The sequence below is a fragment of the Taudactylus pleione genome, unplaced genomic scaffold (genome assembly GCF_031769625.1).
Source record: "Taudactylus pleione unplaced genomic scaffold, aTauple2 ptg000289l, whole genome shotgun sequence".
In the NCBI taxonomy this organism is placed as follows: Eukaryota; Metazoa; Chordata; class Amphibia; order Anura; family Myobatrachidae; genus Taudactylus; species Taudactylus pleione.
In genome coordinates, this window is record NW_028284691.1 from 6,575,311 (window position 1) to 6,588,205 (window position 12,895).

The window sequence follows — 12,895 nt, forward strand, 5'->3', positions numbered from 1 at the left end:
AAATTCTTTCTCACTTCAAGGTGAGGTATGCTTTCAGCAATGTCTATCACAACTGCCTCCTCTAGAGCAGGTACCGCACTTTGTTCCTCATCATCTACCACTTCCTCAGCCATACTAGCAAAAGGGCAAGGGTCTGAGGGTTCCAGAGTCACACCTGCGGCCAGCATATCACCAGGATGATCCACTGGCTCTATACTGTTCACCTCTGTGACCACACGGGATTTCCACAATTTCCAAAAATGGGGAAAGTCTCTCCCTATTATAACATCAAGTATTAAGGAAGGGATCATTCCCACATTAACCATTGCTGAACCACAAGGGGTCTCAATGTTCACTTCAGCAGTATTATAATAACGGGTGTCACCATGTATGCAAGTTACCCCAACAGTTGTTCGCTGGCCCTTTAAAGCATTTACCAATCCATCTTTCACAAGTGTGATTACACTTCATGAGTCCAACAATGCCTTTACCCGGTTACCTCCCATAACAATCTCACACATTTGTTTTTCCGAAAGTGCAACAGTACAGGCTAACCTAGCAAAGTAGGATATTCTGCGACATTCAAAGACAGCATCACATTGCATAGGTTCTTGAACAGCTGGACAATTAGCAACAACATGTCCTGGCATACCACACCTAAAACATTTAATCACATAACTGTCAAGTCTTTTAGGCAGACGAGACCTTTCTGGCCCCACTGACACATCTTTGGACCAAGCGCCCACAGTCTCTTCACTTTTAAGTTCTCTTAACTGCCCAGGACCCTTTTCCCATGGAACAGTCTTACCAGATTTCACCGAAGTGCACTATCGTGGATCTAGAGGCTGCTGCGGTATAGCCAGTAGTTCCTCTGCTGCCAGATACCTTTCCACCATCTCCCCTATCTGGTCAGCTGTCTCAGGATCCCTGTGGCTCACCCACTTGCGTAAAGCCATGGGCAGGGACCTCTTGTGGTCCATGACAACTCTTTCAACCATCTGGGGTCCAATGTTTTTGGTTGTAACCATTTTTTGGTCAGGTGGATGAGGTCATTCATTTGTGAGCGGGGAGGTTTGTCCATGTAGTAAACCCAGCAATGCACACGTTGCACTCAGACCAACAATGTAACACCCAGGTGAGTCAGAATTTCTGCTTTTAGCTTCTCATAGTCCAAAGCAACTGCCATGCTTAAGTCAAAGTATGCTTTTTGAGGCTCACTGGAGAGAAAGGGGGCCAGCAATCCAGCCCACTGTTCCTTATGCCAACTCTCCTGCTCGCCAGTCCTTTCAAGCGTATGCCTCTCAAGTATGCCTCCACATCATCAGTCTCTGTCAATTTTTGAAGGAAATGGCTTGCCCTTATGGAGCTGGAGCTGTTTTGAACATTTGGGAAAGCATTTCCAGGCCATGCTGTGAGATTCTGCACCACCTCTTTTAGGATGTCATGGTCCTGGTGCCGCCCTGTCTCCTCAACGTCTAGTTGATGTTGCCGCTGTGTCTCTTCAACCTATAGTTGATGTTGCCACAGTATCTCCTCAACCTCTAGTTGATGTTGCCTGGTAGCTTCTTGCTGTACCCTGATGGCTTCCTGCTGCACTGCTGTCGCTTGTAGCAAGGCCTTAACAATATCCTCCATGTTGTCAGGTTTTTCTAGCAATTTTGTAGCCACTTTCACCCAGGACATGTATCAGTACTGGTTTCCAGCAAAAAGGAAGGTCTGGAACTTTAACTGAAGTGGACTCCACAGCTCTGCAGACAAAGCACCACCTGTACTTGCTTCTGTGTGGGAGGCACCACAGCTCCCAGCATGTCACACTGTGAAAAAGCCTATGCAGAGTATCACACCTGCAGTTTTACTCTGTGCCACATTTAATTTCAGTCCAGACATACACAGATCTGCTTTCTGTAGGGCTCCCAAAGGTGCTGCTATCTTCACTTATGCACAGAACACAGTGGTCGCATTCTCCACCACATGTAACAGGGTCGGGCAACTAGCACTATCTCCTTGGGTAGATGGCACTTCGCAGCAGCTGAAAGATCACACAAAGGACCTGATTCAGAGCCACTCTAAAGCGTCCGCTCGCTAGTACGCGGCCGATGTTATAAGACCAAGCATGCGTGCACTTCGTTGTGCGCATGAGTCCTTGCAATGACATATTCCTTTGCTTGTATGGCTTGTGAGCAGGAAGTGACTCCCGGTAGTTGATTGACAGGAAAGGCCGTTTGTGGGTGTTGACGGGGGTGATGGTCTAAAAACACAGGCGTGCCTCAGCGTTCGCACGGCGTTTTAGGGGCATATATACATTACCTGCTGCGAGCGATATAGAAGGCCGGAAGTAGTAATACGACACTCTGCGAGCAGGTTTCAGGTCGGGATGATCGTACAGCTTGTGGTAGGGTATGGGCTCCCATAAGCCCCATAGTAGATTCAATACTATCTAATGTAACTGATGTTAGGAGTGATGTTTCTATTTACAAACACACAATGCAAGCACCTAATAATCGTCTAAGTTGTTGCTAATAACAGGGATAATTGGTTGACCAATTATTCCAATGCATTTGCATTTGCGAATTATCTTAATTAACAAAATTACTATTGATGCCTTAGCAAACGAGTTTATATATATAAATAGGTACGTTACTTTTGCATTTTATTGACACCTACTGTTTTTTATAATCAAATGGCTTTTTCCTGTGTTTGTTAACCCTGTATATTTGTCAATTATCTTACAAATGAAAATTTTCGACTGTCCACATTTTTTTTCCCAATGTATTTTATTTTTGTTTTTGTAACATAATTTTGAGCCATTTAAATTCCTGGCTTTAAATATTTTTTGGCAAACAAAATGAAAACAAATAATAACTTTAAAATGAATAAACATGTTAAAATCACGAGAAAGGAGATGGAGGTATGGGTTACAATAAATATGGGGTCTGCACATGAATGGCTGAAGGTCGAGATAGGCAGTGCTATTTGCTGCGTTTTTTTAGGCCTTGGCTGAAGATTCGGCTCTGCAATAGTCAACTGGTGTGTAACACACCGACTGGCCTGGCCAGAGCTTGATGGTACTGGCTTTGGCTAGGCATAGGGCTCGCCATAGTTTTGAGGGTGGCTGATGGGCTGCCAGAGGTGGTGGTCTTTGCTGGAATTTCCAGAAGGGAGGGTCACTCCAACATGGCAATTCTGTTTGCCTGCTCCTGGGCATCAGCCATCCGAATCTGGGCCGCAGCAGATGTCTCCAGGGCCTCTGCCAGCCTTAGCAGAGTGGCCCCCAGATAGTGAAATTGGGTCATCCCCTGCAGAGCCTCTATATCTGCTGGGCCCAGCCCTCACCTCGGGAGCAGGCTGTTCCTCCTCTGGTTCTATAAGGAAGCAAAATTGAAAAAATCAGATTGGGTATGTTAATGTGAGGGACTCAGGGGTGGAACCACCACCTGTCCCCAAGGCATGTTTGGCCCTATTTGCGAGCTTCCTCTTCAGCCGATACTTGAAGTCCGTCCATCTGTCAATGTTTTTTCTAAAATTAGTCTTTAAATTACTATGTAAAATTTTACACTTCAAATAGCAAACAGCATTAATAATAACAATACCGTACCTTCGAACCTCCCCATTGGTTCGGTGCCTGGTCCCCGCCATATTGACAGCTCTGCTTATCTCGTCCCATATCCATTCCTTCTGTGCAGCCCCCATATTTGAACAATATTGTCCATGCACATAGTAACCAACACCTTCAACTTCTTCCAAGTGAATGGAGGCTGCCTTAGCCTTGCCCTTTGTTGACTTATACCAGCCTCCTCCTCAGTCTCTTGTGCATGTTGAGGGTCTATACCTACAAAATGTACATTTGTAGTTTAGTTTGTGAAGCATGTGTAATTCATATTGTCATTCGTTTTAGTGTCAAGTGAAAACATTGGTAAATAAACTTACTTAATTGAGCTGGTGTCTGGTTTTCATACTCCTCAGAGTCCATGGCCTGAATTATGTTGAAAGCATGAGTACTAGTATTGGTTTGAGGCGTATTTATAGATGCTTATGCATGATTGGTTGTGTATGCATCATTGTTTATGTGGCGAGGGCTGTGCGTACAGTTTTTTTTTTATTATTTTTTTATCAAATCACCTCTTAAAACAAACAAAAAAAAAGGCAGGAGTTTGCACCCTATTTAAGGTTCAGGTGTTTGGCCCATTACTTGTGCTTTATTGATGGTTGTTGGCTGGTGGCTAGGAAGGCTATCAGGGTTGGGGTTAGGTTTGGGGGGGAGATTAGGGTTAGGCACCCCAGGGAAAGATTTGGATTAGGCACCCCCTGAGAGGGTTAGGTTTAGGAAACGGTAAGAGGGGGTTAAGGTTAGGCACCCCCAAGGGAGGATAGATTTAGGCACTAGGGTAGAGGTAGGGTTAGGCACCACTAAGGAAGGGTTAGGGTAGGGTTAGGGGGGACAGGGGAGGGTTAGGGTACTTACCTACCCCAGTCGGGATTTTCCTCCTTTCGGGCATCCGCTGTCGGATTTTGAAACAGTGGCTTAGCCACCGGTATTTCAATCCCATTCCATGAGGGAGGGGTTATATTTCTACACAGGTGAGAGAGGGGAATGTTGAATGTGTTACAACACGGGTGAGTGAAGGAAATGTGTTACTACAGAGGTGAGCGAGGATGTTATACTACAGGTTTGAGAGAGTGGAATGTGTTAGTAGTACACAGGTGAGGGAGGGTAATGTCTTACGATAGCAGTGATACATTACTATATAGGTGAAGGATTAATGTGTTACAGGAGAGGTGAGATGGAAATGGAAACAGTAAATATCTAAGGTGTACCCGGGTGAAACTGGGTTCATTTGCTAGTTGACTTTTAATTGTTATTACTGCTTCAATAATAACTGCTAATGGGTGCCGGGTTGATTATGTAAATTGTGGTGCAATTAAATTTAAAATATTGTCTTTTGCTGTGGAACTACAGTTCCCAGCAAGCCTCCCCAATATGCTGGTAGTTGGAGAACCACAAGTATCAGCATACGGGGCATTACATGCATGCTGGTAGCTGTAGTTCCACAACAAAAGCAATATTAAAAAAACACCCTCACCATAGAAAAGTATAATTTTATTAAAACATACATGCACACACACACACACATGTTCTCACACATGCATACACACTACTGTATCTCACATACTCACCTATGTATCCCTAAAGCCAATCTGTCCACTTCTCCAGTAGGTAATCCAATGGTGTACCTGTAATAAAAAGTTTCATACTCACCTCCTCCTATGCATCGATCTGTTCTCTCCGTTCCATACTCACATCCTCCTATGCATTGATCTGTCCTCTCCATTCCAAAGTAGGCAAATCCTGGGTTTTGGAAAAAAACACGAATTACCCAAGCCCACGGACATTAGTAGTGTCCTCTAAGAACACTACTACCCGAATGACAGCTCCGCTGCGGTACTTCAGTCCAGAAATCCCGCTGTTGAGTGCTCATTGGCTGAGAGAGGCGAGCCTTCCGCCTCTCAGTCAATGAGCGGTTCTCACCATTGAATTCAATGGTGAGAACCGAGCATGCCCTTTTCAAAAATGGCGCCTCAGCGCCATTTTGGAAATTCAATGATGGTCGCCGCGTGCCAATCACGGTCACGATGTCATCGCCCCGCCCCCTTGGCTGGCTTAAATACTGCCAGCGCGAGTTGCCATGCACTCAGTCGGCGGCGGGGAGGCAGCAGAGAAGAGCTGCCGAAGACATAAGATAGAAGACGCTGCGGAAGCGCTGGATGGGCGACGGCCATGAAAAAGAGCTTAAAGGCCGTCGGCCACCAGATGAAGACACTATAGAAGTCCTAAGGGAGTGGCAGCCATGTAAAAGAGCTTAAGGCTGCCGCCCCCCAGGTGAAGGTCCTGCTAAATAAAATATTTAAAAAAACGGTGTCTGTCTGTTTTATTTTAATATTTCTTTTGCAGGGGTACTATAGATACCAGCAGGCCCTTGGTGCCCCGCCTACTGGTACTTGTGGTTCTCCAAGTGCCAGTATACGGGGGTGCCTGCTGGGACCTGTAGTACTACTGCAAAAGACAATATTTATATATTCATATGCACCACACAACACAAATCAACCCAGTACCCACCACCCAGGGGTGCTGGGGATAGCCCCGGGCTATCATCCTGGGCTTGGGGTGCCCTGGAGAGGGTGTCCCCTTTAATGGGGGGGTCCCCAACTCCCCTGGGATCCCCAGCCTGGGCTGACTAGCAGTCAGGGGTGATGCTTCGGCTGGGGGGCCCAGTGAAAGGGCTTCCCTGGCTGTGGCTTCACCCCCTGCTAGAAAGGGTCCGGTGCTGGTTCTGGGAAATACAAGAGGGCCCTATGCATTTCCCCTCCTGTATTTCCAGAACTAGGACCCACTCAGAGCCCAGTGCTGGTTGCGCTAAATATGGGGGATCCCTACATCATTTGCCCCCCGTATTTTGGCAACCAGGACTATGTCTCAAAAGCCTGGTGCTGGTTGTGCTTCATACGGGGAATCCCTACGTTGTTTGTCCCCTGTATGTAGCACAACCAGTATTGAGGCTCCAAAGCCTGGTGCTGGTTGTCTTCTAGGGGGTGGGGCTACACTTTTTCTTTCTACACATTCAATTTTTAACAGATGCGTAGATGGATCTCACTGCTGCATTCGTGCATCTGTGATTTATTGATTGATTTTCTCTGTCATCCACTGATGCCCCCTTTGCACTGCACCGCTGCCACTGCTCTGCACCACCACTGTTGCCGCTACCCCCCACGCCTACAGCCATCTCACACTCTGCACCTCCCAAACCAACCTCCTGTGTGCTGTCCCCTCTTCCACCTGCGTTAGTGTACCATTTTGTTGCCCTTATCCCCTGCAGGTGGCCTGGTTTGCTCATCCAAACCCTGATAGTTAATACATTTTAAAAAAAGCTATGAAATTCCATAGACAAAAAAACTTATGGTTTCACATGTCCCATTAAGGCTGCTTAGACAAGATCTGAAAATTCACAAAACCTATTGATTTTCTGCCACTCAAACTTCAAAAAGCAATGAAATTACAATCATTAAGGCTGACGCCTTAATGAACGTGTTCCTTGCGCAATACAGATATGGTATGCCATCACACCCTGTGGTTAACTGCATATTCAGCACTCTCACAGAATGAGATTGCTGTTACTCACAAAATGGTGGAGCTGCTAATTCACAGAATTGTGTGCTCATTGGAATACACACATGCAGTCTTTGCAACTGAGGTCAAAGCAGAAAATAGAGCTGTGCAGATGGGATAAAAGTGGTGTGGATGGGGGGAGGAGACACAGCAGCGTGGATAGGTGAGACACAAAGGTGTGTAGAGGAGGGAAGGTTAAGCAGTACAGAGGAGAGGTCAGTGATCTACTCCTGCATGGCAGACAGTTATGTGGACCAGGGAGGTTGTGGTGGACATGAAGGGGTCATGGAAGCAGTGCAGTGCTTGGTATGGAGGGGCCAAGGGGATAGTACAGACTGCAAAGAGGTATTGTTTGGTATGGAAGGGTAATATGGAATAGTCAATAGTTGTATTGGTGAAATTGGAGGTTTTAGAGAGGTAGAGCAGAGAGATAGTGTTTAGTAAGGAGGCATCAGGGGGGTAGTGCAGATTAGTAGTGGTGAGGTCAGGGAGGTAGTGGTAAGCATGGAGGAGTCAGAGAGGTAGTGTTGAGCAGCCCAGTAACCCTGCAGTGCTGGTTAGTTGTAGGTAAATGAGACCACTACACATGTACTAACATTATGCCACACTGTAGTGTCCCCCACATTATGCCACAGTGTAGTGCATCTATATTATACCACACTGTAGTGCCCCCCACATTATTCAACATTGCAGTGCCCACATATTATGCCACATTATAGTGTCCCTCATACTATACTACAGTGTAGTTCCAACACATTATACCACATTATACCACACTGTAGTGCCCACACATTAATTCTCCATGTAGTGCCCACACATTTTTCACACAGTGTACTCACCAGTCAGCCTGAGGCAGCAGTCAAAGCCTCACAATGAGTCACTCCAATGAAGCTGTGCTGCTGCTGATCACCACGGGTCGGAGAAGCATGTGATAGGCTCCTCCAATCAGATCTCAGCACATGCTCCTCTGACCCCTTTGCAGGGTCTCATGGGGTTTATTACCCAGTAATTTAGTTCTGACTGCAGAGTGCCCCTGTTCTCTTCGTGTAGCTGCTGGCTAAGTCAGTCACAGCCTTGATGACTGCCCAGCAAGTAGCTGCTTTGCACCCTGCTATAGCAAATGGCAATGTAGCCCTGCCCTTCCGTGATAGAGGGCGTGACTACAGACCAGTGGGGCCCACCGGAGGTTACACTCTCAAGCCCCGGTCACCACCAGACCAGTATTTCTTCCTCGGCCACTGCAGTAGTCCCATCCACAGACCTCCTCTCTTCTCCTCCTTCCTCCCTGCTTCCATTGGCACCTCACAGAAGAAGGCTGGCTTTGTAACTGCGGTGCATGCCACAGAAGTGCTCCCATTTTCCTGCACTCTCTCATACTGTCCCTTTTTCCATGCAGTCTCTTCTACTGTGTCCTTTTCCTCTTCAGTCTCTCCCACTGTCTAATTTACCCCTGAAGTCTCTCACTGTATCCCTTTTTCCCTTACAATCTCTATCACTGTCCTCTTCATTAGAGAGGAGTGCACACCAGCGCAATCTCCTGCTCCTGCATTAAATTATAGAAGCCACCTTCAACAAGATGGCTGCCACAGTCCTTAATGAGCATGCACTATCCCACAACCCAGCTCCATCTTGTCCATGTCCAGTGTACATGTGTCTGAGATCATACTGCATGGATGTGCAGCACATGTCTTCCACGGGGCAAGTAGTGTCACAGGAATTACTGCTATCGCTGTGTCCCTGGCTACTTTTTCACCTTTTTGACTTGAGACTTAAGCTGGGTACACACGTAAAGATTTTCTGTCCAACCATCCAACTAGTTGACTGGTTGGAATGAAAATCTGGTAACATATGGGAGTAACTGATGATCAGCAATTTGCTCCTAAATGCCAGAAAACAGATGAAAATGGATGTTCAGACAAGTTTGTTAAATGTTTGATCTAAACAATTTGTTCAAACAACAGTTTTTGTCCATTTTCCGGTGTTTGGGAGCAAATTGCTGATTGTCATTTGCTTTCATACATTACCAGACTTTCATTCCAACCAATCAACTAGTTGGATGGTTGGACAGAAACTCTTTACATGTGTATGCAGCTTTACCCCTACCAACTGTCCCATGGATCTGTATGTGTAATTTGCCCTTTGTGATCTGCTCTAATCATGCTGGCTGCAACACTTCTGTGTATACATATGGACTATGCTCTCCTTTCCACAGTGATTATTCCCCTGGGCCCTTTTCTGTCTGTGAACACTGCTAGCCTTGATTGAAATCGCAGGTGTAGTTCTGACTCTCAGTACTGCAGATATGAGTGCTCCCTCTGCATGTTGTGCTCTCCACCACTCAGAGTGCTACTGCTAGACCACCTGACCATATCCACCAAATTCCTGCCAGACCCAGGGTATATACATTCTCCTCTGGTAGTATTCTGGGCCTGAGTATCCCATTACTTCCCATGGTGTACAGATTGTGCTAGTTCTATCTCCCTGTGTACAAGTGTATCCCATGCTCCTGCTGGCAGCAACACCTGGTACATCCAGAAATCCTGCTGGTTCCCAGACCAGTTCATCCAGTAATCCTGCTGGCAGCAACACCTGGTACATCTGGAAATCCTGCTGGTTCCCAGTACAGTTCATCCAGTAATCCATGCTGGCAGCAATACCTGGTACATCTGGAAATCCTGCTGGTTCCCAGACCAGTTCATCCAGTAATCCTGCTGGCAGCTATACCTGGCACATCCAGAAATCCTGATGGTTCCCAGACCAGTTCATTCAGTAATCCTGCTGACAGCTATACCTGGCACATACAGAAATCCTGCTGGTTCCCAGACCAGTTCATTCAGTAATACTGCTGATTGGTATACCTTATAGCAGATCTGATAGGGACAGGATCTAGCAGGCTGGCACCTGGTTCTTAAGCCCCGCTCCCGGGGCCAAATGACTTGAATCTAAGTAAATTGCATCATATTGGCTCCACCTCCTCCATATTGACGCACGAATCTCGGCAAAATTGCCGCAAGGGGGCGAGGCTTCAGAACACGTTGCCTGCACTCCAGTCTATCAGGGGGGGTTAGAAAGCCCCCCCTGTGTGCACTTCTGGGTTCCACTCCAACATTACAAGTTTCCTGTTCTTGTCAGTTATCATCAAAAGGCAGTTCTCACTGCCATACAATTCATATGCAAATAGAGCTATTAAAGTCATCCATGGTTCCAGTCAAGCCGGTCTCCACTGAATCTAGTTCAACACCTGAGTCAGGTAACTCTCAAACACCAACCGTGACACACTGTCTCTATTAGCATTACTACATACACTTTAATGCATACTTCTACCTCTGTTTCAACTAACAACCACTGTTTTCCTGAATAAAATGCCAATCCGGCTTAAGGATAAACTGTCTAGACTAACTTATTTTTTGCATTCTGTTGCTGCCTATTGTACTACACCAATAGGATAAATCAATAGGTTAGTGCCAAATAATTCTGCATATGCAGTATACAGCGAGTACTATGTTTGAATCAGCTTACAGCATGCAGCAACATCAGCATGAATGTCATGAAATTGAGAGGCTCAGGTAATTAAGCCACATGAAAGTTTGCTATGGAGGTGCAGCTCAAGAGTGAGAAACAGTAAAAAACTTCAACTAATCCAAGTGACAATCCTAAAACAAAATTAAGTACTGTAGTTAGAGCCATAGGGACCATAGGCATTTACTCCATAGTTCTCAGTAAAGTGTCAGCATATGATATGGGGATAGCTTTGCAGACAGAGGTCTCATGAGGAGGATAAATTTGAGGTATACACTGTATGGTACCAAATTGAGTGAATGCAGAGACATGTTGTACAAAAGTATTGTATTACCACAGCTCTCAACCTATAATATATACTTTCCCTTGTTGTAAATGAATTTATGCGATCATCATTATGAGGTTAAAATGTTGAACCTTGTAATTATTATAGGTTTACTGTATTACGGTGCATGCTCCCTATTACAAGCCGGATTCTAGTTGTTTAAATGAATCACAGGACAAGTATAATGTGCCAGATGTAAAACAGATGGAGGGAGTGTTTAAATGTTGCCCGGGATGTTGCTCGGGGGGTATGAAGTATGGTGCTGGAGTCACTGTGAGGTAATTGCTGTAGCGGCAGTGTCCTGAAGTGCAGTGTGCTGGCAGGAGCCCGGAAAACCTGGCAGGCATCGGCACCAAATGCTATGGGGACCGCTGCTGCCTATGGGGAGGATATAAGCAGTTGTGACTCATAGAACCAGCTTTCCCCCTCCAGTGAGAGACTTACCTGCCCAGATCGTCTCCAGTGTTCTGCTCACATCTCCTGCCGGCGTCTGTCTCTCCCTCTGGTGCTTGCTTCCAGGTCTGTTATGTGCTCACGGCCCATCTGATTGCTGCCGCGGTAGGTTGAATAACATGGAATTGGTGATGGTCTCCAGGTCTCTTCTCAGTTGGTGGAAATATGGGTGTTTCCAACTCGTTTCGACCCTGCTTGGGGTCTTTTTCTGGGCAATATGGTGCAAAAGCACAGAATATTGAAGTGAAGGGTATATGTGGTCTGAAAAGAGTCCCGCCTCTTTTCTGATTGGTCTATAACTCCAGCGTGCTCATTGGGCACAGCTAAACCCATATGCCAATTGGAGGGGACACTAGTGAAAACCACCAATGAGTTAGATTCGCTTTTGGTCAGGTCTCGTCAACACCTGGAATTAGCCAATGAGGAAGTCATATGTACTTACTCCCTCCTCATCTTCTGTTGCTTCCCCACCCAGTCACCCTGACTCCCAGTCCTGGAAACCTCATGGGCCAAGTTGTGATACAAAAGACTTTGTATTCCCAGAAACAGCATCACCTAAAATAAAGCTGAAACAAGAATTACAGAATTGTTTGTTACGTTAGCTATGCCAGAAGCTGACAATGCAGATATGCACACTTGAAAGCAAAGTACAATTTCTGAAAGAAATAACAGGGGAAAACTACCCAAGAGATATTCTGAAGAGTTTGTAAACATCACGTTCTCTGAACCTCAAAATATTTAATAAGTGAATTCAAGCAATGACTGGGAAGAATGGAAATCAGCAACAGACAAATAGATGACATCCTTATATGACTACAGTACATGCACTGTAGTCAACAAGCCAAACCATAGAAAAACAGTAAAGAATAAATGGATCTTCTGAAAGAAGCTGAATGCAGAAGAACCATTGCCCATTAAAAAGCCCATCTGGTCACAAAGGGATATACACAGAAATCTGGGACTGATTGCTGTGAGATATTCTCTCCAGTGGTGAGGTACAGTACATTACATTTAGTCATTGCCATTATCTGTCTTGTATGACTTATTGCAATACCATTTAGACTTTGCCTTAGATTTGTTTATTAGAGAATTGCTAGAAGAAATTTATATGGAACACTAAAAAGCTAGAATTATCTTCCTCTCCCGCCACTCCACATCTGCCTCCGCTCTCTGCAAAGCCCTTCACTGACTCCCCTTCCCCTACAGAATCATTTTCAAACTCCTAACTACCACATACAGGGGGGTCATTCAGACCCGGTCGTTAGCGCCGATGCGCTCGGACTGGGTCGATGGCCCCCCACAGAGAATGCGCACGAGGGCACCGTCGCCGTCATGCGCATGCGTGAGACCCGCTACGACCGATAGCGCCGGTTGTAGCAGCTCTCGATCCAAAGGGGGCGAGCTGTCGATGTTGATTGACAGCTCGCCCCGTTTGGAAGGCGGGCCAGGGGGGTTGC